General features: G+C 39.8%; 4 non-coding genes across 4 annotated transcripts; all 4 read right to left on the bottom strand.

The window, feature by feature from the left end:
- Positions 1-200: 200 nt before the first annotated feature.
- Positions 201-285, bottom strand: trnas-gcu (transfer RNA serine (anticodon GCU)). The gene has a single exon. It is a non-coding gene; the product is annotated as a tRNA-Ser (tRNA).
- Positions 286-9,311: 9,026 nt separating this feature from the next.
- trnai-uau (transfer RNA isoleucine (anticodon UAU)) lies at positions 9,312-9,405 on the bottom strand. Its single transcript has 2 exons — positions 9,368-9,405; positions 9,312-9,347 (listed from the first exon to the last, which is right to left on the bottom strand). It is a non-coding gene; the product is annotated as a tRNA-Ile (tRNA).
- A 4,030-nt stretch (positions 9,406-13,435) lies between these two features.
- Positions 13,436-13,507, bottom strand: trnat-cgu (transfer RNA threonine (anticodon CGU)). The gene has a single exon. It is a non-coding gene; the product is annotated as a tRNA-Thr (tRNA).
- A 5,626-nt stretch (positions 13,508-19,133) lies between these two features.
- Positions 19,134-19,215, bottom strand: trnas-gcu (transfer RNA serine (anticodon GCU)). Its single transcript has one exon. It is a non-coding gene; the product is annotated as a tRNA-Ser (tRNA).
- Positions 19,216-21,772: the final 2,557 nt, after the last annotated feature.

Below are 21,772 nucleotides of genomic sequence, written 5' to 3'. Positions count from 1 at the left end.
ATGTCCCTAAATCGTTCATCAGGACTACTATTAATATCAGGTGAAAGCAGTACAAAGCATAAATTTAACCTATTAAGAGACTATATCTGTCAGCTACTGCTGTAAGCCATGTTCAGCCAACGCTAGAAATATTACTGCTCTACTACAGTAGCTAAAGAAAGCAAGTCAGACTTAGAAACGGATCACAAGTCGAAGACATAAACCGACGAGAATGGGATTCGAACCCACGCGTGCAGAGCACAATGGATTAGCAGTCCATCGCCTTAACCACTCGGCCACCTCGGTACGAAAGCTAGCTACCCTTGGGCATGATTTTGGTCGGCGACCAGGCTCAGCGCACATCGACCTCAGATGTCTCAGAGCGGTGTGTCCAAGCGGCTGTATAAGAATAGGTAATAGGTTTATTCCATGCTGGAAAAAAGAAGAAAGAGACAACAACGTTTCGGCCGTGGAGCCTTCTTCAGGTGTGAGAGAGACAGGGCAGTAGGCAAAGGTAAAGTAGCGGGAGAACAAAGGTTTGAGGGTGGGTACCCACCTATATAAGAATAGTGTTCTGCCGGCGCTGTGGTAAAGCTGGTGAAAACACTTATTTCATAAAGAGGAGATCCTGGATCCGAATTCCAGCGGTACCTTTTTTCCTGTCTTGTTTTACAGAACATGTAATTTGGGACACTCAAAGAGGTCTTGATTTGGTTTAATGCGTTTATTCATTTCCTTTGCAGAACAACTTGCTTTTTTTAAAATCATATAGCTTGCGAAAGATGAAATGCGAGCGAATTTTTTTGTTCACCAAAAGTATGTAAATGAAAAAAAGCAAGGTGTAAGCATTTCTGTGGTGCAACCTGTTAGCGTGTTTGGCTATTAACTCCAAGGTGGGTTTTTTGATCCCACCCAGGGACGCACTTCTTCCTATAGTAAACATCATCGCCGCAAAAATTTAATTGTTCCGCAAAACCTGAACTATTTTGATATTTGCAGTAGTAAACAATTGAGTACCAGAGTCAACATTACCGGGAATTTCCAATAATTACGGACATTGGCAATTTCCAAGCAGTTAGTATTCACCCATGGAATTATAGGTTCCAGTGGGTGGCGGGAGAATTCACTTATGCTCCCGTTGCATCTTCAGCTAAAGTAATTTAAAATACATAGCAAAATTGTTTGAGAACTTGACAAGCAAAAACGACAGATCGCCGAAGTTGTATTTTAATATTTTCGTATATGTACTTTAATTTGAATATAAATGTTAACATAAACGCTGTTCAATATAATGTAATTTTGTTGTACTTTTAAAATATTTTAGCTGAGGATGCGAGGGGGGCTATTACACCTTGCCAAACATCTCAATAACTGTAAAAGAGGCTGGCATTTTAATAAAACAGGCGATCAAAAGAAAGCTACAAATAGTACGGTATTATGCTCAATATCCCTCGATATTGAAGGTCAGATGAAGAACTTGAAGAAACTCTCAAAGAATCAACGGCAATAGCAGAGGATGTTGATTTTGAACCAACGTTTGCAACTCAATTATCCAGCAGTCTTTGCTTGACAGACTTCCTCAAGATATTCGGTGTTCTATACAGAAAATCGAAAATTAAAAGTGCTAATGTGCCAAGAGGGGTGGTCCGAGGCAAAGACTGCGGTAGAGGAAGAATAAGCTCCGCACGATAACGCGTGTCTAATACTCGGCCCCTGAAAGGCATCATATTCGTTGAACTGCCTCCCAGCTGTGACTCTTGCACGAATTTCGCGGTACGTGTGTACGAGCTTATAATTCAGGAATATCAATGGTCAGACGTTTATGGTGGGTTTGTGTTTTGTATTATTTAGTGAATGGAAAAAAACATTTTCAAAAAAAGCTCGAATGAAATAAAAAAAGTTTATTTGCCTGTTTGTTGTAACAGCTGTGCCAAAAATATTCATCTACATCAGAATAGTACCTGAACGTGACTGGACCTTGTTGGATTTTAGGAAATTTATTTTTGCACATCTTCGCCTACGATCAGGAATACCTTCCTGTTTTCAGCGTGTTTATTGTTTCTACCTGTGATCTCGGAAAGAAAGACCCACTACCTGTGAAATAGGTAAAACCGAAATATTCCGGGAATTTGCTGTGGGTTGAGAGGAGTGTATGAAGGTATTAAAGGAGAGAAGAGACGCGCATTCCACACGGGAGCGCAGAACCATGACCTGTGTCATGTGTGACCTGTGCCTGTGTCTTTTCTTATATAACCGCTGAGCCCGGACACAGTGTCTCCAGCCAGTGAAATACAGGAGAAACCGCAAGGAAAACAATGTTTCTTTTAATAAGTCTTCTTCTGGTTTTATATTTCGGTCTTTCACATTTGAATGCATACTTTGCAGTTAATCTTTCCTCGATTACAGGCAGCCCAAACAGTTCTTAAGGCAGACATCGAAGCCTATTTGACTTTCTGCTAATCACATAAGTGTTCAAGAAGTATTTCCCTGCCCATCATGTGCCCCCAAGCCGGTTTCTCCGTTTTCCTCTTCCTGTCGTTGTCAGCGAGCACAAGAAGACAAGAAAAACGCAAGGCAGGGAAAAGACGGTAGCTGTCAGAAGTGCGATTTGGACCCACGCCTCTATTCAGAGACCAAAACACCCAAGCAATGGAAAAACATGAGCCCTTAAACCTGGCGCATTAGACCACTCGGCCATCCTGACAAGCTACAGATAGTGGTGTGCTGGAAGCACAAGTAATTCACAAAACTGAGAAATGGTTTGCTGGAGAAGCGCCAAGTTGCCTGTTGTAGCCTAAACGGATCGCGGAAATCAAATATTCGGATAAATTCAGTGTGCTTTTCAGCCTTCGTGTAATATTTTGATCTGCTAGGGTGCAGTCGTCTTCACAATCTGGATTATCTCATAAAGAGCGACGTCAGTGTAAAACAGCTATCATTTTTAAGAACAGACGTTGTATTGCATATTAATAATTGATTTATTTTCCTGATTACAATACAGTATACTTTCCTGATTGCAATGTATTGTGAAGCATAAAAGCCAGCTGCATCAATCTCTATTACGCGTCATTTATGAAGGCGTTTCAAATAGCAGCCAGTGCAGTATTAACGCTTTTGGAGCATGTATTACATTGTAAACAGTCTTATTTAAATTCACACACTGTTATTTAGACAGCGCAAACCAGTCTGACCTCCTTCAACTTTCTGTGCTCGCTGAGTAGATCTTAAAGCAGCTGCAGCCAGAGTAGCCGTAATGGCAACACAGTGCTTGGAGTTCGGCTACTCTTATTTCTTCTGCAGAACCACCGGCATCGGAATATACTGATCCGCATAAGAAGCGCTTTCGGTTTCTGATCGTTTTTATTGAGCGCTGCTCTAAACTTTACATTTGCTCGTACTTGTTTTTCCCATGAAAAAAGACATTTTTCTCATTACATGATTTCACTTTTTTTCTTTTCAACAAGTAGAAAGAAATAAAATATAATTCCGTATAAGAGACACAGGTTGGATGGTTGGTGGTCTAAGGCGTTGCGTTTAGGTTGCAGCTTTTCCTGGAGACTTTTGTTTAAACCCCACTTCTGACAACGTAGAAACGATAAAATCCCTAGGTAGAAAGCATCTCGCATTTCACGTGTTCAATGTTGTCTCAGTGGTTGCCTCAGTGAATGATGGACCTTCTCTCTTGCAGGGTGACGGAAACTTCTTCAGAGAGGGAGTCTCTGGAGTTTACAGCCAGTGCAGTTTCTCCTGGAGACGTATGTTCAAATCACACTTCTGATGAAAAGCTTTTCTCGTTAGAGTAGAAACGATAGAAGCCTTAAGTGGGAAAAAAAATCACGGCACGGCTTTTCTTCGTCAAGAGCCGAGACAACAGAAACAGACTTCAAACTGACATGAATTACTTCATGAGCGTTTATGACCGTCTTTAAAAAGCTGAGAGCAGGCGAAAACGTCATTGGAAATGAGGAAATGTCTGCTGACTGTAAACAGAGCTCACGCTCAGCTGCGAATAAGCGCTCCTCTTTAGTACAGTGCTGAGTGCCTACGCTTGCTGCGCGGGAGACCGGGGTACTTTTCTGTGACAGGGCGCTGGTTTAATTTTTTAACAACCTGACTCCACTTAAAAGTGTGTACTGTGTACTAACTTTCGAACTACTTAGTGCGGTAGAATATGGAGATCATCTCTAGCTCTGAGCTCAACTGCAACAAGAAGTCGTGCTGAACAAAGTCAGAGTCCAGCTGAACGTGTGCTCAGTGTGGTGCTCAGGACACGGGAGCATTGTTGTGGTTCTAATTAGCACGAACTGCAGGGGCTCTGAATCAGAACGTTTCAATTTATCTGTTCAGTAAATTAAAATGCAGGACACGTTAAAATCGGATTATGACTATATAACCGAATGTCCCTCACAGTTTAAAATATACCAGTAAGGACACACAATTACTAATGCGATACTTATTGGAAATAGTCCCAAAACAAGCACGTATCGCAGCTGGTAGACCCCTGTAATAATTTTGCAGTGACAGAACACTTTGAAGATTTGCAATCTATTTAAATATGAATTTTCTAAATTTCAGTTCTCTTCACTCCCTGGCATAACTGAACTCTCACCTTCACATACTAAAGGCATTACATGCATTAGCTGTGATAATGCTTCTAAGAAGCACAGAATGACATTTAGTTTTGTTCCTCATTTCCCCCAAGAAAAAAAAAAGGAGTCAATTTCCGCCTGGAATGATTGATGCCCCATCAAACATGTTTTAATATCCCCGGAAGTTTATACGGTAGAATCCTGGTTTGTGGCTTAAATTCAAGGTAAAAAAGACTAAGGAAACGAGTTGGAAACAATGTCGATCTGGGATTTTACTCATCTGGAACATTTCACTACATTGGGCAGTATGTGTCAGAGTGCAGCTCCTGGTATCCCTTCGATAGCTCAGTTGGTAGAGTAGGGAACTGTAATGGAAACACTTGGGAATCCTTAGGTCGTTGGTTTGACTCTAGCTTGAAGGAAGGTGCCTTTTGTGTATTTTAATCAAAGAGTTAAAATAGTGAATCTGTTTAATTCAGTCGTTGATCAAAAGCTCAATAAACGACGAAGCAGAGGCTCCTGTTCCAAATTCAGCTCCCATCTGATTGTCTTGTTTTGACCAAGATCTGATCTATGAATTAAGGAACTTCTCTGTCTGCTTTGTAATTCAAAAATACATTTTGTAATGCACATGTCAAGTTTTTTGTAGATATAAAGGTGTTCTCTGTTTTCAAAGGATAGCTACTTAATTGGCTTTATGATTTGGTATTGATTTTGTATCGTTGTATTATTAACTTTGTGCTTTCTGTGTTTTTATCATTCTCACTCCCTGTGCTGAAAACAGAATTATCTCTTCCCGAACATCGTCTACAGATCACTTGTGTGCTTTTAACCTTCTCCCAGCTACAGGCGAGACTGAAGCTGGAGATGTGAAGGCACCCGCTGGTGCATCTTCTCCAAATTTCACAATTGCAACAGACTTCTCTTTTTTTAAAAAAGTAGATATAGCCCTGAAAAAAGCATTAGCTTTATCAGTTTTTACATTAATCGATTTTGAAACAAATATTCTATTTTTATTGCAATTTACATAATAATAATTATTATTATTATCGCTTAAACTTATATAGCGCTTTTCTGGACACTCCACTCAAAGCGCTTTACAGGTAATGGGGAATCCCACTACCCCCACCAATGTGCAGCCCCACCTGGATGATGCAACAGCAGCCATACTGTGCCAAAATGCTCACTACACATCAACAATCAGTGGGGAGGAGAGCAGAGTAATGAAGCCAGTTCATAGATGGGGATTATTAGGAGGTCATGACTGGTAAGGGCCAATGGAAAATTGGGCCAGGATGCCGGGGTTACACCCCTACTCTTTCAAGAGACGACCTGGGATTTTTAAAGGCCAGAGAGAGTCAGGACCACAGTTTTACTTCTCAGCCAACGGACGGCACCTGTTTACAGTTTAGTGTCCCCGTCATTATACTGGGGCATGAGGACCCACATGGACCGCAGGGTGAGCGCCCAGCGACAGAAACCAGATGGTACCGTGTGTCGGGCTCGGCTTTGTCACGGGGACAAAGTAGAAAAAATCAAAACAGTTCTGTAAAAGACCTGTGTCAGCTGTCGGTTAGCAGTCTGGACTCTAAATCCATCGATCTGATTTCAAATCTCTCTAACACCTGAGCTGCGGCTTCTTTCGAGTAGTTATTCAGGAGAACACTATGTTGATTGTATAGATGAAACGTTTAATATATTCAGGTGGGTAGCTACTTCAGCATGCATATCTGCAAAGAAACAAGTAATGTTTGTATATAAATGAATGTCTCTGACAACTTAATGTTAGTTTTTAATTTAGTTTTAGTTTTACGATGTAGGTCAGGCGTTGACATATGCACAAACACACGAAATGTCTCACTCCTGATTCAGCTCATGCTTCATACGAGTGAAGTGATTCCTCCTGCTTCTCGTACAACCATATCAGAACAGAAGCCCGTGTCACCCAGCTCTGATTCAAGAGCGACTCACATCTTGACAGGGTGCCCCTTTGGTCAGAAAAAATAGTTGTCAGAAAATGTGAGAAAAGGAAAGTTATGTACAGTAAGCTTTCACACACAGCTCTCACACACAGCATTAGAGATTGGAATCTGATTGTAAAAAAAAAAACTGCCCGTCTCCCCGGCATTTAACGGTGCTGTTGCTTTTATTTTACATATTGTTAGCATTTTAATGAATTGTTAAAAGATTTATACACAAATCGCTAAATACGAAACGTAAAAAAAACAACTGGAAGCAATTGACCATTCATATTCCTGAATTTTAAATCCCTGTGTTTATCTGTGTCCAAGTGCCTGGTGCAGCTATTTTGAAAGCATACCTCAAGGAGGGCTTTACACGCAGGCTGGGGTATTTTCTCCTTTTACATTTTTGTGATTTTATATCGAACCTGGTATACTCCCAAAAGTGCACAGTAGCTTGTACTGTGTGCCCTGTTTGCCTTTGTAAGCGTTTGTTTAAAAAATAACTTCACAATACGATAAAAACAGAGAAAGCACAAACTTAATAATATAACGATTCAAAATCAAAACCAAATCATAAAGTCAATTAAGTACCTAACTTTTGAAAACAGACAACACATTATCTATAAAAAACTTGACATTTGTATCTATTTTTGAATTACAAAGCAGACAGAGCAGTCCCTGAACTTAAAGACCAGATTTGTTAAAATCCCTTGTACCAATTTAGATTGATCTTGATCAGAACACGACCATCAGACGTGAGGGGAATTCGGAACAGGAGCCTCTGCTTCGTCATTTATTGAGCTTCTGATCAACGTCTGAGTGAAAGTTATTTATTGTCTTTGATTAAAGTACGCAAAAGGCACCTGCGTACACCTTTTAGCTCATAAATTCATCGTACATTTATATCCCATCAATATAAACAATGTTATATTTACCTAGCACTAAATGTAGCTCTAAATAAATGCAAATTTTAAAAAACATTTAAAAATAATTGCTATTCCATATATTGTAACTTTGTGGTATTTAGAATTTTTATCTGAGGATGCAGGGGAAAGTATTATACAACTGTGAAAGAGGCTCGAATTTTAATACAATTTCGATCAAAAGAAAACCAAAATCCGTAAGATTTTACCGTCAATATCCCTCGATATTGACGTTCAGTTGAAAGATTTGAAGAAACTCTCAAAGAAGCAACTGCAGTTGGAGAGATTGGATTTGAACCGATGTTCGCAGCTCAATAATCCATTCGTCCTCGAAAGAAGCAAAGGTCAGTATGTTTTGAGTGTCACCATGATCCTCTTCTCAATCCAAACGAAAGGTTTTATGTGATCCTGATCCCACTAGAAAAAGAGTTAATTTCCCGCTGCACTGATATCCCTTCAAATGTTTTATAAGAACTCTGGACGTTTATACAGTAGAAGCCTGGTCCATTTCTTCTACTAAACGAGACTATGGGAGTGAGTATTTTGATGTCGAACTGGGATTTAAATAAAGAGGAACACTACACTACACTACACTTGGGCTACGCGTGTGACAAAACGTTTATTTTCTGACCCCTCGATAGCTCAGTTGCTAGCTCTTAAGACTGTAGAAAAAGCAGCGAGTATTTCTTATGTCCCAGGTCTGAATCCAGTTTGAAGGATGGTGTTTTCTTGTTCCTTATTCAAAAAGTGAAAATTGCTTATTTGTCTTTCACTTTGACATTCACCCGAAAACTCAGTATACAAAGAAGTAGAGGCTCCTGTTCTGAATAATCCTCACGTCTGATTGTTTTGCTTAGACCTTTAAAATGTACACTGTGGACTGTTTGCTCTTCCTAACACAATTAAAAAGCCGCCGACAAACTTACCGATCGGGAGTTTAGTTCAGTGATAGCGCGCACTTAAGACGCTCCGTTTTCTATCGCCGGCATCTCTGTATTCTTTTTAAACGCGATATCTTTTATTCTTCGTGTGTGAATTTCAGGGAGACTCATAAACCCTTTGTCTGTTTTAAAGATACATTATTTTAAACCAGACATAATGAAAGACGTAGTAACTAGACACATGTACAAAACACATGAATAGTAGCGGCTCTGAACTGAATGTGGTGCTGTATCGGAACGCGATGCAAACGCCAATGGCACAATGGATAACGTGTCTGATTACAGATCAGAAGACTTTAGGTTTCTACTCCTTTCTGGTTCGTGAAGAAGATTTAAACCACACTACTCAACACTGACATCGACGTGTGTGAGGTCCTACACAACCTTACTATCGACTAGATGAGTCTTCTGTTCTATCTCCGATTCTTTCTGCACATTCCTGCTATTTCACCACCGTTATTGTAGGACAACAGCCACAGACACGAGAAGATATACTATTCCGAACAAATGTCTTAAATAATCAAGTTGAAAAGGGTGACAATAAGTTTTTGTTTCTTTAACGTAACCTTACTTTTGCCTGTAAAGCTCACATTATTTTCTGTAGCCGCAAATCCTCAATATTTCTGCTGTCTCCCGAGAAACACAAGCGTGGAGTCAAATCATATTACAGTACACAGCTGATAGTAATTTAAGTAGGGAGCTGCGTCAGCATGCGTGGGCATGCTGCAAAGGGAAAAGTATAGGTTTATTCCATGCTGAAAAGAGAAGGAAACACAATGTTTCAGCTGTGGAGCCTTCTTTGATCGTGACTCGAAATAAACCTTTACCTTTACTTGTTCGTTTGATGTTAATTTATCTCCATCAAATACCTAAGAGTATCTAAACTCGACAGTTGCTTTCAGTAGCTAAAGACACTGCTTCAGGTGAGGCTTGAACTCACAACCTCGGCATAACTCCGCTGTGCACTGCTGTATAAGTACCGCGCGCTGACCGATTGCGCCACTGGAGCTGTGCGAGATGTGCTCCTCATACAGACTGACGCTGCAGAAACAAAGGGTGAAAACGGTTTCGGTTGTGGATCCATCTCCTCATGGGGAAAAGCAACAGTAAAATAGCAAGGAAAATACAAGAAAAGAAACTGAAAGAATTGTGCTAACAGCAAAGAGGGACGGAGGGAGGTGGTCTGACAAGTAAATCAACCCGGCGGATTATTTGTAGCGACATTTTTGAGTCAATCAGCACACGGATTTCTCTTCATGTGCCTTAAGCTGTGCAGTTTGTATTTTCGATGTCGATAGGTTTCTTCAGAAGTCCAGTAAATTGACAATAATGGAGAACTAGCTGACGCACCCCGTCGTGAAGACCCTCTGTAAGGTGATTGCACGTTTCATTTTCAAGTCGCCTCCTTTACACGCAATTGCAGCCCCGACACTGAGAGAAAGCATGAGAAATGGCTTCAATTTCAATGTGAATCGCAGTACAGGCTCGATGGCTTCACATCTTCCATCGATCACATAAAATTGCAGTAAAGCGCTTTAAATATGACTCTGAAGTACTGGGAAAGATGATTATTTTGAGCGTGCCTCCCAGGGTCTGCTACGAGGCTGAAGTTGGCTTCTTATTCGCCAGCTTCTTCGCGTTTTTCGTTCCACCTTAAATGCTGCTGCTGTGATGTTATGTCGCCTTTCGCCTGTAGATGGCTCTCTTCGATCAGTACTAATACGGCTGGAATACTGTAGACATCCTCAGTGAAAGGAAATATCCAAATAAATAGCGACTGTCCAAATCATATTTTTGTATGCAATATATTTCAGAAAATCGCAAACCAATTTTGAAAACTCACCATAACACGGACTTACACTGGGAAAAGGTGATTGTACTTTCTGCTTATTGCTACGGCCTTCCCCCCCAATTATGAAAATGTCTCACAGTTCTGACACCGACGTGTGAAAGACAATGTAACAGACTATCAAAATCCTGAAGTACAAAACATTTTAATGCACCAGTTTTTTTAAATATGACCCTCTGATCTTGGCATGTCAGAATACATTGGGAAAAAGTATGGCACGAATTGCACGAATTGCAATGGCACACATTGTTGAGAATATCACTGACCTTGCCGATATTTGCAGGGGATACGAATATTTTGTACATGTTGAACTACAACACGTAAAAATTGAGCTCCTTCGTCAATATCACCGGGAATGTCCAATAATGACGAACGTCAGTAGCTCCAAGGAAACTTAGAATCGCACATGGAGTTTTATCTTTGAATGGAGGGTGGGAGAATTCATTTATACTCTCGTTGCTCATTAGCTAAATTATTTTAAAAATATGACACAGATTTGTTCGAGAAACTTGTAATCGCCTTAAAGAGAGTCTTCTTGAAGATGTGCACCAGCTAGCTCTCCACTGTCAATTGACAGGACTTTAGAAGAAACTGTTCTCATACAACCAACATACAAATTACACATCTTAAGTCACATGAAGAGAAATCCTTGTACTAAATAACATAAAACTGTCGCTGTAAATTATCACCAAGCTGTTTTATGTGTCTGACCACCTCTTTCCTGCTTTGCAGAGAGCACAATTCTTTCTGTTTCTTCATCGCTATTTTACTGTCTCTTTCCCCCACGTGGAGATGGATCCACAGCAGAAACTTTTGGTCCGTTCCTGTTACTCTGTCCGATTGAAAGAGCTGTATTAAAGGCACTCCCATCTCTGCAGGAAAGTTATTGCTGCTCTCAACACAATATACTGCAGCCAAATGTGATAGCGATACTGTCACTGCCTGTGGGCCACGTGTTCCTGCTGTCAGCCTATTATGTCATGTCCATCCACACCCAGAAACATTACTGCTGTAGCACAAGAGTTATATAGGCGCAGTCAATAGAGCATGAATCTCTTAATCTCAGAACTGTGGGTTCAGCCCCCACATTGGGTCCCTCTGTGTCAATTTGATCCCCCCAATCCTCCTAGCAGGACCTGATGGCGTAACAGTGATACCCAGTGCCTTATATGACCTTTACGTAATTCAGCTTTCTTTCCACTTGATTCAGATTTTGATCTGAAATCATCGGCCAAACAAGAGTTTGTCTAAATCGAGGGAGATCTGCTCACAAGCAAGTATTAAACACTTCAGCATTTACTGTTCGAATACCACATTTTGTCAAAACACTGCCGCTTCTTTAGCTAATAAGTAATGGTTTTTGAGCACGCATTGTATTGTTAATGCTTATTTTAAAAAAGCATAAATTCACATAATGGAATTTGGACTGAACAAAGTAGTCCAGCCCCTTTACAACATTACATACCCACTGATTAAAGCTTAAAACTACAGCAGCAGGAGTAACAATAATGGCAACAACATGTTTGGAGTTCGGCATTTCATTTATTCTGCGGAAACATCGTATCGGAATGAACTGCCCGAGATAAAAGAGTAATTGCGGCTTCAGATCGTTTTTACAGAGCATTACGTTGTTCTGTTCATGCTGACTACACGCTTTAAATTTGTCGTTTACTGCAAGCGTTGTTTTTTCTGAAATTCCTCGCATTTGAGCCAGCACTAAAATATTTCATTCCCGTCGCTGAATACATCGTGGAAACGGTATTTGCAACGGAATGCTGTCACACATGAAACCTTTTTGTTATTCGGTTCTGAAGTTTGAAAATGAAAATAAAACGGGGGTCACTTCATAGGCTTGAAAGAAGTCCAAGCAGCATAAAAACCCGCGAATTCTCACAAAGGCTGCACCTTTCTTCTGCTGCTTTTATAAATCAGCCTTAAACATTTGAATGCATACCTTACTGCTGCTAATCACATTCACGTGTTTACGAAGCTTTTTTCTGTCAGTTATGTTTTTGCTAAGTAGTTTCTCCGTTTTCCTCGTACTGTGATTGTCAGCGAGCACAACAAGACTGAAACAGTGTAAAGGCAGGTAAAAAAGACAGGGTAAAACGCCTGACTGTCGGGAGTGGGATTTGAACCCGTGCCTCTATTTGGAGAGCGAAACACAAAGCTTAAAAGACACGAATCTGTGAATTTGCTGTTTTAAAACGCTCGACTATCCTGAAGAAATGGGTGCTGATTGCACCAGTTGCATCCGATTTTCCGTAACTTTAGGACGATTGATACGACTGGACGAACAAAATTTGTGGCGTTTAGCATGACATGGAAAACGGTACCGGAGCATTCGGGTCCGGACTACCAGACTCAGAAACAGTTTTTACCCCCGCACTATCAAACTATTAAACTCCCAGCCTCTCTCACTCTCACCTATGATCTGAACCTCACAGTGCCTTCTTTCTTACCAAAAACCCAAACACACATTGAAAATCTACCTCTACCATACATGTCAAAAGCTCACTCCCCATAATTTCTATCCCTTTATTTCATTCTTTTGATGCATGTTTTTGCACATAACCTGTTACCTTTTTGTTGTTTTGCACACTGCCTGTTGTTGTTTTTTGCACATCGGCTGTTGTCTCTGTCTTTCTTTTGTAATACAATTGTATTGTTGTTGTGTTGTTGTGTTTTTTTCTTTGTACTACTTATGTCCGAGAGCTAGCTAAATAGCATTTCGTTATACCATATACCTGTGTATAAGTATAATGACAATAAACTTGAACTTGAACTTGACATAGTCTTGCAGGCAGTATATACGCATGCTGACGCAGCTACCCACCTGAACTATTATTTTATCGTTTACTCGTTTAAAAACACACGGTCTTCTCGTTCCTAAGTCAGATTTTTAGTGCTTTCGAACGTTACTTCCAACCTGGACTGACAGCTCACCCGATCTGTTTGTGATCAGACCATGGAGTGGGGGGCTGTACCAAGCGCACGTTCCTTCCCAATGCTGAGGTGATCATTCGGAAGATGGGTGTGAAGAGAAACAAGCTTTGTCGACTAAAAAACAAGGCAGGATATGCAAGAATACTAATCACTGGCGACAGTTACGCTCTCTTACTATTGAGACTCCTACATTGCGAGTTTTTTGAAGACTTTGAAACTAAAGGAAAGCAGTGACAAATGAAACAGGCACAGGTGGGGTTTGAACCCACGATTTTCGGTTTACGAGACCGACGCCTTACCACTTGGCCACCGCGCCTTCGAACAACATAGGAATAATGTTGTTCAAATTATTTTTTTTCTGAATCTGGTTTACATCGCCTGGAGGCAGCAACAACAATAAAAGGGATACTTAACAAGGAGATACGCTGTAGCAGTGCGACTCCAACAGATGCTCCTGAAGAGACTGGAGGTTTAAGCCAGCTCCTTAGAGCGCTTGGCCGCGTTACTCTCAACAGCGGCTCTTCAGCTCTTGTTGTTTGACCTAGTGGTTTTATATCGCGTGGAAACGACCGCAACTTCTTTTTCTGAGATGCTTTCTCTCACGTGGTGAAATCTCGACCTCTTTGGCATCTCTGGCTATAGTTCTTCAGTAGAGCAGGCTTTCACACCTCTGCTTATAGTACCCTTGAAGTCATTTTATTTTTACAGGAAGACGCATTCCCTAACGATCTCTCCTGTTTTAGAAATGCTTCATAAGGCGTGTTTGATTCAACGGACAAACAGTATACTAATTGTACAATGCAGATCTATGGGGCATTCGTACTGGATTTGACTGGGATTCTGAAATACTTCTTGCAAAGGTATTCAGACTTTCTTGAACCTAGAATAAAAACACAGACCTGAAACTCCTTAGCTTCCAATCTCTGATGTTGCTCTCCTTAAACTCGGACGTGATGTTCTGCAGACGTGTGCATAATGCCCTGTTTTCTTACAGTGTAGACATTTTGCTGTTCACGCTCCGCATTCATCTGCTTTGTGCGTTGTTAGTCCGCACCTGTAACATGTAATGTCAGCCGTCCCCTGTTCTTCTATATCTCTAGCATGACTGCGTCCTGCTGCTCGGCTTTTGTTTGTAAAGTTTGAGCGAGCACCCCGTTCAGTGTCACTTTGTCACTGTGGTCAGAAAGCATTCTTGATTCTGCTTGAGCTGCTTCATGAATTCTAGCGACTTTAAGAGCTCTTTCTAAAGTCAGCCCTTCCTCCTGCAGCTCCGAGGTTCAGTAGAAGCGGTGGAAAAAGATGGGCATAAGCAAAGCTTCTCGGCGCGGCTGCCATACCCAGTGGGCATTGATTCGTCGAATATACGTATATTTACGGCGAAAATACGGCTATACGTATATATACGTCGCCTCGACGTATAATCAACGTCGAATTGCAACCGTAAAATCGACGACATGAATAAACGCATATATAACGTCGAAAACACATCTAACACAGTGCCTGAGGCTTTTTACTGTATGTATCGTGTGTGCCGCAACTAAGAGTATACGGCACTCTGCACAGTGTACGAAGTAAATGATTTTCGCAGTAATTAATTTATTATATTTACTATATTTATTATACACGTGTAAATTAATTACTGCGACACGATACATACAGTAAAAAGCCTCAGGCACTGTGTTAGATGTGTTTTCGACGTTATATATGCGTTTATTCATGTCGTCGATTTTACGGTTGCAATTCGACGTTGATTATACGTCGAGGCGACGTATATATACGTATAGCCGTATTTTCGCCGTAAATATACGTATATTCGACGAATCAATGCCCACAGCTTGGCATACAAGGGTTTTGCTGAGGGGGTCTTGCCACCTGCCCGAAAAAAAACAGTAATATGTTTGAGTGCCTATAGAGTTTCTATTTTTATTTTCTTGAGAAAAGTTGATACCATTTCCTGGACACCCCGTCCCCCATCAGTGCGCGGTGCCCGGGGAAAAATCTGTAGGGGGGCGTCTGAAATTCTGAGGGGGGGTGATATTTCGGTTGAAACGGAGCTGTACGGTGCAGCTACCCAAATGAAATCTCGTAGCTATGCCATTGATTAGTGCTTCATGATAGAAGATAACGACTAGCAATCTGGTATTTGCGATGAAGTTCAGTTTCACATTTTTCGTCACTCTCACGGTTTGTATTGCCTGGAGTGAAAAGTACCATAAGCGTTCATTTTTGCAGCTACATGGACGTTCTGAATCGTTAAGAAAAAAATGTTGTAAAACCAACAGAAAGCACAGACTGCTATAACTAGTCCTAGTTATATAACGATTTTAAGTATAATGATAAACTACTGCAAGGAATCGGTCCACATGAGCAAACAGGATCGTAATGTTGACACTCAATAACAACACTGATATGTGCAGTTCCTGGACGGATAGCCCTCCTGCCCATCAAACAGACTGAGTGACTGTTCGTGTCATTTAGTGTTGTCTGACCATTGACAAAGTACAACTATTTTTTTAGGACGCAAATTAAGTTAGGTAAATCTTTTTGCCCAAAACTGAAGGGGCGACATTCCTCCCTCCCCCCGTGATGCCAGGCCTGTCCCAATCCTATTCCATAATGTCATTATATATAATACCATACAACAGTGACCGATCCTTACTAACTGCATGCGTTAAAATTGCACATCAGCTCATAGCAGGGGGCACATAGCCGCGATGTATTATCAATGTTAAATTTCAACCATAATATCGACAACATTAATAAACGCATACGTTGAGAAAATATCGAACCCAGCATATTTTCCGGTTATATACCACAATGCATTGCTAATATTCGTTGGTCACCATTTTGGACACGTTTTTCAAACGTAGAAGTATATCCGCAAATATCTCAGCAATCCTCTTTTGACGAGTAAGTATGAACAATAATAATACTATCTGAATACATACAGATCTTTCTTAATATTATTTTGATTAAAATAGTACGTGAATAAGCAAAAAATGGCACATAAAAATAGTGTGAATGGGGAAGATGACACAAAATCGTTTTGCCGTTTCTCTATTCTTATTCTATGTTGTATTTTCAAACTTTGGGTACTTGGGTAATTAGGACAGACTTTATTGCTCAACTGCTATGATGCAAGCCAAATTTTATACATTTATTTCAGCTTTGAGCTTAGTAAATCGTTCATTTTTTAGATTATACTAAAGAAGATATTAATCATCATTTATTTGGGAAGTAATATTATATAATTTTCTCCTAGCTGCGGTGCTGAAGTCCCACCCTACATCGACAGAAAAAGAAATAAAGGAGCACGCAATGTGTTACTTGAAAAATGCATATGCAAGGCAGGGGGCCAGGAGATCTGGACACTGAAAATAATAGGTTTTTGGTTCTAACTGTTAGGACAATTAGACAGGGTTTGCAAATAGTGGACAAAAATCGTCTTAACTTCCATTGTAATATTTTTTTCTTGGAAATATAGAAGTTGTACATTTTAAAATGTATATTTGAATCAAAATGTGGTTTTGAGTTAGTGTGTTAATGTAATTAGTTTGTGTTTGTCATTACTATACTGTATATTGCCATGTTACCAGAATTTGTAGCTGAAGTTTAAGACTAGTTGTGTTTTTTATGATTATTGCCCATATGTTGATTGTTGATTGATTGTATACAATGTATAATTTGAAATACATATGTTTCAGGTGTGAATGTGTATTTTCAGAATACATTTCTAAACCTAATCATTGGCTTGGTTTACTAGTTTCTACACCTATAAAACCTATCTTTGATGTATAATAGACCTCTACCTATATACGTATAATAGACCTCTAATGTTATCCGTATAATAGACCTCTTACCATATACGTATAATAGACGTCTAAAGTTATCCGTATAATAGACCTCTAACCATATACGTATAATAGACGTCTAAAGTTATCCGTATAATAGACCTCTAACCATATACGTATAATAGTCCTCTAAAGTTATCCGGAACTCCAACCATATATGTATAATAGTCCTCTAAATTTATCCGTATAATAGAACTCCAACCATTTATGTATAATGAACGTCTAAACATAGACGTATAATTGACGTATAACTTTAGACGTATATTAGAATTTCATTCTAGACGAATTGCAGACCACATTTAGACGTCTAAGGTATGCGTTTAATAGACGTATATTATACGTCTTTTGCCCACTGGGAAGGTTGTGTAGGACCGCACACACTACGATGTCAGTGTTGAATAGCGTGGTTTAAAAGCTTTTTCACTAACCAGTAAGGAGTAGAAACCTAAAGTCTTCTGATCCGTAATCAGACACGTTATCCATTGTGCCATTGGCGTTTGTATTGCATTCCCATCCAGCACCACATTGAGTTCAGAGCCGCTACTATTCATGTGTTTTGTACATGTGTCTAGTTACTACGTCTTTCATTATGTCTGGTTTAAAATAATGTATCTTTAAAACAGACAAAGGGTTTATGAGTCTCCCTGAAATTCACACACGAAGAATAAAAGATATCGCGTTGAAAGAGAATACAAAAATGCCGGCGATAGAAAACGGAGCGTCTTAAGTGCGCGCTATCACTGAACTAAGCTCCCGATCGGTAAGTTTGTCGGCGGGTTTTTAATTGTGTTAGGAAGCGCAAACAGTCAACAGTGTACATTTTAAAGGTCTAAGCAAAACAATCAGACTTGAGGATTATTCAGAACAGGAGCCTCTACTTCTTTGTATACTGAGCTTTCGGGTGAACATCAAAGTGAAAGAGAAATTCGCAATTTTCCCTTTTTGATTAAGGAACAAGAAAACACCATCCTTTGAATTGGATTCAAACTAGGGACATAAGAAATACTCGCTGCTTTTTCAACAATCTTAAGAGCTAGCAACTGAGCTATCGAGAGGTCAGAAAATAAACGTTTTGTCACACGCGTTGCCCAATGTAGTGTAGTGTTCCTCTTTATTTAAATCCCAGTTCGACATCAAAATACCCACTCCCATAGTCTCGTTTAGTAGAAGAAATGGACCAGGCTTCTACTCTATAAACGTCCAGAGTTCTTATAAAACATTTAAAGGGATATCAGTGCTGGCGGAAATTGACTCTTTTTCTAGTGGGATCAGGATCACATAAAACCTTTCGTTTGGATTGAGAAGAGGATCATGTTGACACTCAAAACATACTAACCTTTGCTTCTTTCGAGGACGAATGGATTATTGAGCTGCGAACATCAGTTCAAATCAAATCTCTCCAACTGCAGTTGCTTCTTTGAGAGTTTCTTCAAATCTTTCAACTGAACGTCAATATCGAGGGATATTGATGGTAATATCATACGGATTTTGGTTTTCTTTTGATCGAAAATTGTATTAAAATACAAGCCTCTTTCACATTTGTATAATACTTTCCGTTGCATCCTCAGATAAAAATTCTAAATACCACAAAGTTACAATATATGGAATAGCATTTATTTTAAAATGTATTTTAAAATTTGCATTTATTTAGAGCTATATTTAGAGCTTAGTAAAGATAACATTGCTAATATTGATGGAGTAGAAATGTAAGATGAATTGATAGCTTTTTCTGAGCTAAAAAAGTCCTACAACGCCTCCTGTAACAGGTAAGGACTCATAGCAAGACAGTGCTATTGCATTGCGCATTTTGCAGATACGACCAGTTTCTGCTTCTGGTGAGTGCATTTTTTCCAAACTGAAATTAACAAGAACATTTTCAAGATGCGCCATGTCCCTAAATCGTTCATCAGGACTACTATTAATGTCAGGTGAAAGCAGTACAAAGCATAAATTTAACCTATTAAGAGACTATATCTGTCAGCTACTGCTGTAAGCCATATTCAGCCAACGCTAGAAATATTACTACTCTACTACAGTAGATAAAGAAACCAAGTCCAACTTAGAAACGGATCACAAGTCAAAGACATAAACCGACGAGGGTGGGATTCGAACCCACGCGTGCAAAGCACAATGGATTAGCAGTCCATCGCCTTAACCACTCGGCCACCTCGTCTCGCAAGCCACTTCCCCTTGGGCATGATTTTGCTCGGCGACCAGGCTCAGCGCACATCGACCTCAGATGTCTCAGAGCGGTGTGTCCAAGCGGCTGTATAAGAATAGGTAATAGGTTTATTCCATGCTGAAAAAAAGAAGAAAGAGAACACAACGTTTCGGCCGTGGAGTCTTCTTCATGTGTGAGAGAGACAGGACAGTAGGCAAAGGTAAAGTAGCGGGAGAACAAAGGTTTGAGGGTGGGTACCCACCTGTATAAGAATAGTGTTCTGCCGGTGCTGTGGTAAAGCTGGTTAAAACACCTGTTTCATAAAGAGGAGATCCTGGATCCGAATGCCAGCGGTACCTTTTTTCCTGTCTTGTTTTACAGAACATGTAATTTGGGACACTCAAAGAGGTCTTGATTTGGTTTTATGCGTTTATTAATTTCCTTTGCAGAACAACTTGTTTTTTTTAAATCATATAGCTTGCGAAAGATGAAATGCAAGCAAATTTTTTTGTTCACCAAAAGTATGTACAAGTATGTTGATTGTTGATTGATTGTATACAATGTATAATTTGAAATACATATTTTTCAGGTGTGAATGTGTATTTTCAGAATAAATTTCTAAACCAAATCATTGGGTTGATTTACTAGTTTCTACACCTGTAAAACCTATCTTTGATGTATAATAAACCTCTAAAGTTATCCGTATAATAGACCTCTAAAGTTATCCGGAACTCCTACCATATATGTATAATTGTCTTCTAAATTTATCCGTATAATAGAACTCTAACCATTTACGTATAATGAACATCTAGTCATAGACGTATAATTGACGTATAACAATAGACGTATATTAGAATTTCATTCTAGACGAATTGCGGACCACATTTAGACGTTTAAGGTATGCGTTTAATAGATGTATATTATACGTCTTTTGCCCACTGGGTACAACGAAAAAAACACAACAACAATACAATTGTATAACAAAAGAAAGACAGAGACAACAGCCGATGTGCAAAAAACAACAATAGGCAGTGTGCAAAATAACAAAAAGGTAACAGGTTATGTGCAAAAACATGCATCAAAAGAATGAAATAAAGGGATAGAAATGATGGGGAGTGAGCTTTTGACATGTATGGTAGAGGCAGATTTTCAATGTGTGTTTGGGTTTTTGGTAAGAAAGAAGGCACTGTGAGGTTCAGATCATAGGTGAGAGGTGAGGAGAGAGTGAGAGAGGCTGGGAGTTTAATAGTTTGATAGTGCGGGGGTAAAAACTGTTTCTGAGTCTGGTAGTCCGGACCCGAATGCTCCGGTACCGTTTTCCATGTCATGCTAAACGCCACAAATTGTGTTAGTCCAGTAGTATCAATCGTCCTAAAGTTACGGAAAATCGAATGCGACTGGTGTAATCAGCACACATTTTTTCAGAATAGTCGAGCTGTTTAAAACAGCAAATTCACAGCTTCGTGTCTTTTAAGCTTTGTGTTTCACTCTCCAAATAGAGGCACGGGTTCAAATCCCACTCCCGACAATCAGGCGTTTTACCCTCTTTGTGAGTTCGAGCCTCACCTGGAGCAGTATAGCCTGTCTTTAGCTACTGAAAGCAACTGTCGAGTTTAGATACTCTTAGGTATTTGACGGAGATAAATTAACATCAAACGAACAAGGAAAGGTAAAGGTTTATTTCGAGTCACAATCAAAGAAGGCTCCACAGCTGAAACATTGTGTTTCCTTCTCTTTTCAGCATGGAATAAACCTACAGTGCTTTATCAGGATGGCCGAGTGGTCTAAGGCGCCAGACTCAAGAACTCCTGTCTTTTCATCGCTTGGGTGTTCTGGGGTGAGTTTCCCGAAAACGATGAATCTTAGAGACGAACGAGCAACTTTACGATGTACGTAGGTAACATACAAGCTACTTTTTCGTGGGTTTCCCAAAACCCCTCTTAATCGATCATTTAACGAGCGAGTATAAAGTACTTCTTTGTTAACCCCGCCCCTGAAGTCGCTTAGCAAAAAGCATCACAAGTCGATTGACAAACAATTGATTGACAATACTTTCATTATATGGTGTAATAAAATAAATGACTGACATGCTGTAAAAGAAAACCAAGTTTAACTGTGTGAACAGTGTATGCGTCCTGCACGACGTCTTTGATTTAAAGCAATATTTTTTGTCACGCTGCCATCGTTAGGAATCACAGTGTTTCAAGAGAAAATACTGTTGTTATTTAAAGTTGTTGGGTGTGTTGGAACTCCTTTTTAATTGGTCTTATTAACATGACATCTGGAAAAATTAACTACTAAGCTTGGCACGTGTCACTCAACAAATACAGGACCTATAATCAAATTTAAAAACAAGTAGGTCTAAGCTTTACCGTCAACAATCAAGACAGAACATAAAACGGCATTCGAACTTAAAATATTGTATGGACCGCGGGTTTCGGTACGGAATGGAACAGGCGTAGGACTCAGGGAATGGGGTTGAACAACACATTTAATAACTCGAATCGGGAAAGGTACACATACAGGGACAGGGGTTACAGCGCTGCACCTACACTAACATACACACACA

The sequence above is a fragment of the Atractosteus spatula genome, chromosome 10 (genome assembly GCF_055471065.1).
Source record: "Atractosteus spatula isolate fAtrSpa1 chromosome 10, fAtrSpa1.hap1, whole genome shotgun sequence".
Lineage (NCBI taxonomy): Eukaryota > Metazoa > Chordata > Actinopteri > Semionotiformes > Lepisosteidae > Atractosteus > Atractosteus spatula.
The sequence above is the reverse complement of the archived record's forward strand: the minus strand, read 5'-3'. Positions and strand labels throughout refer to the sequence as shown.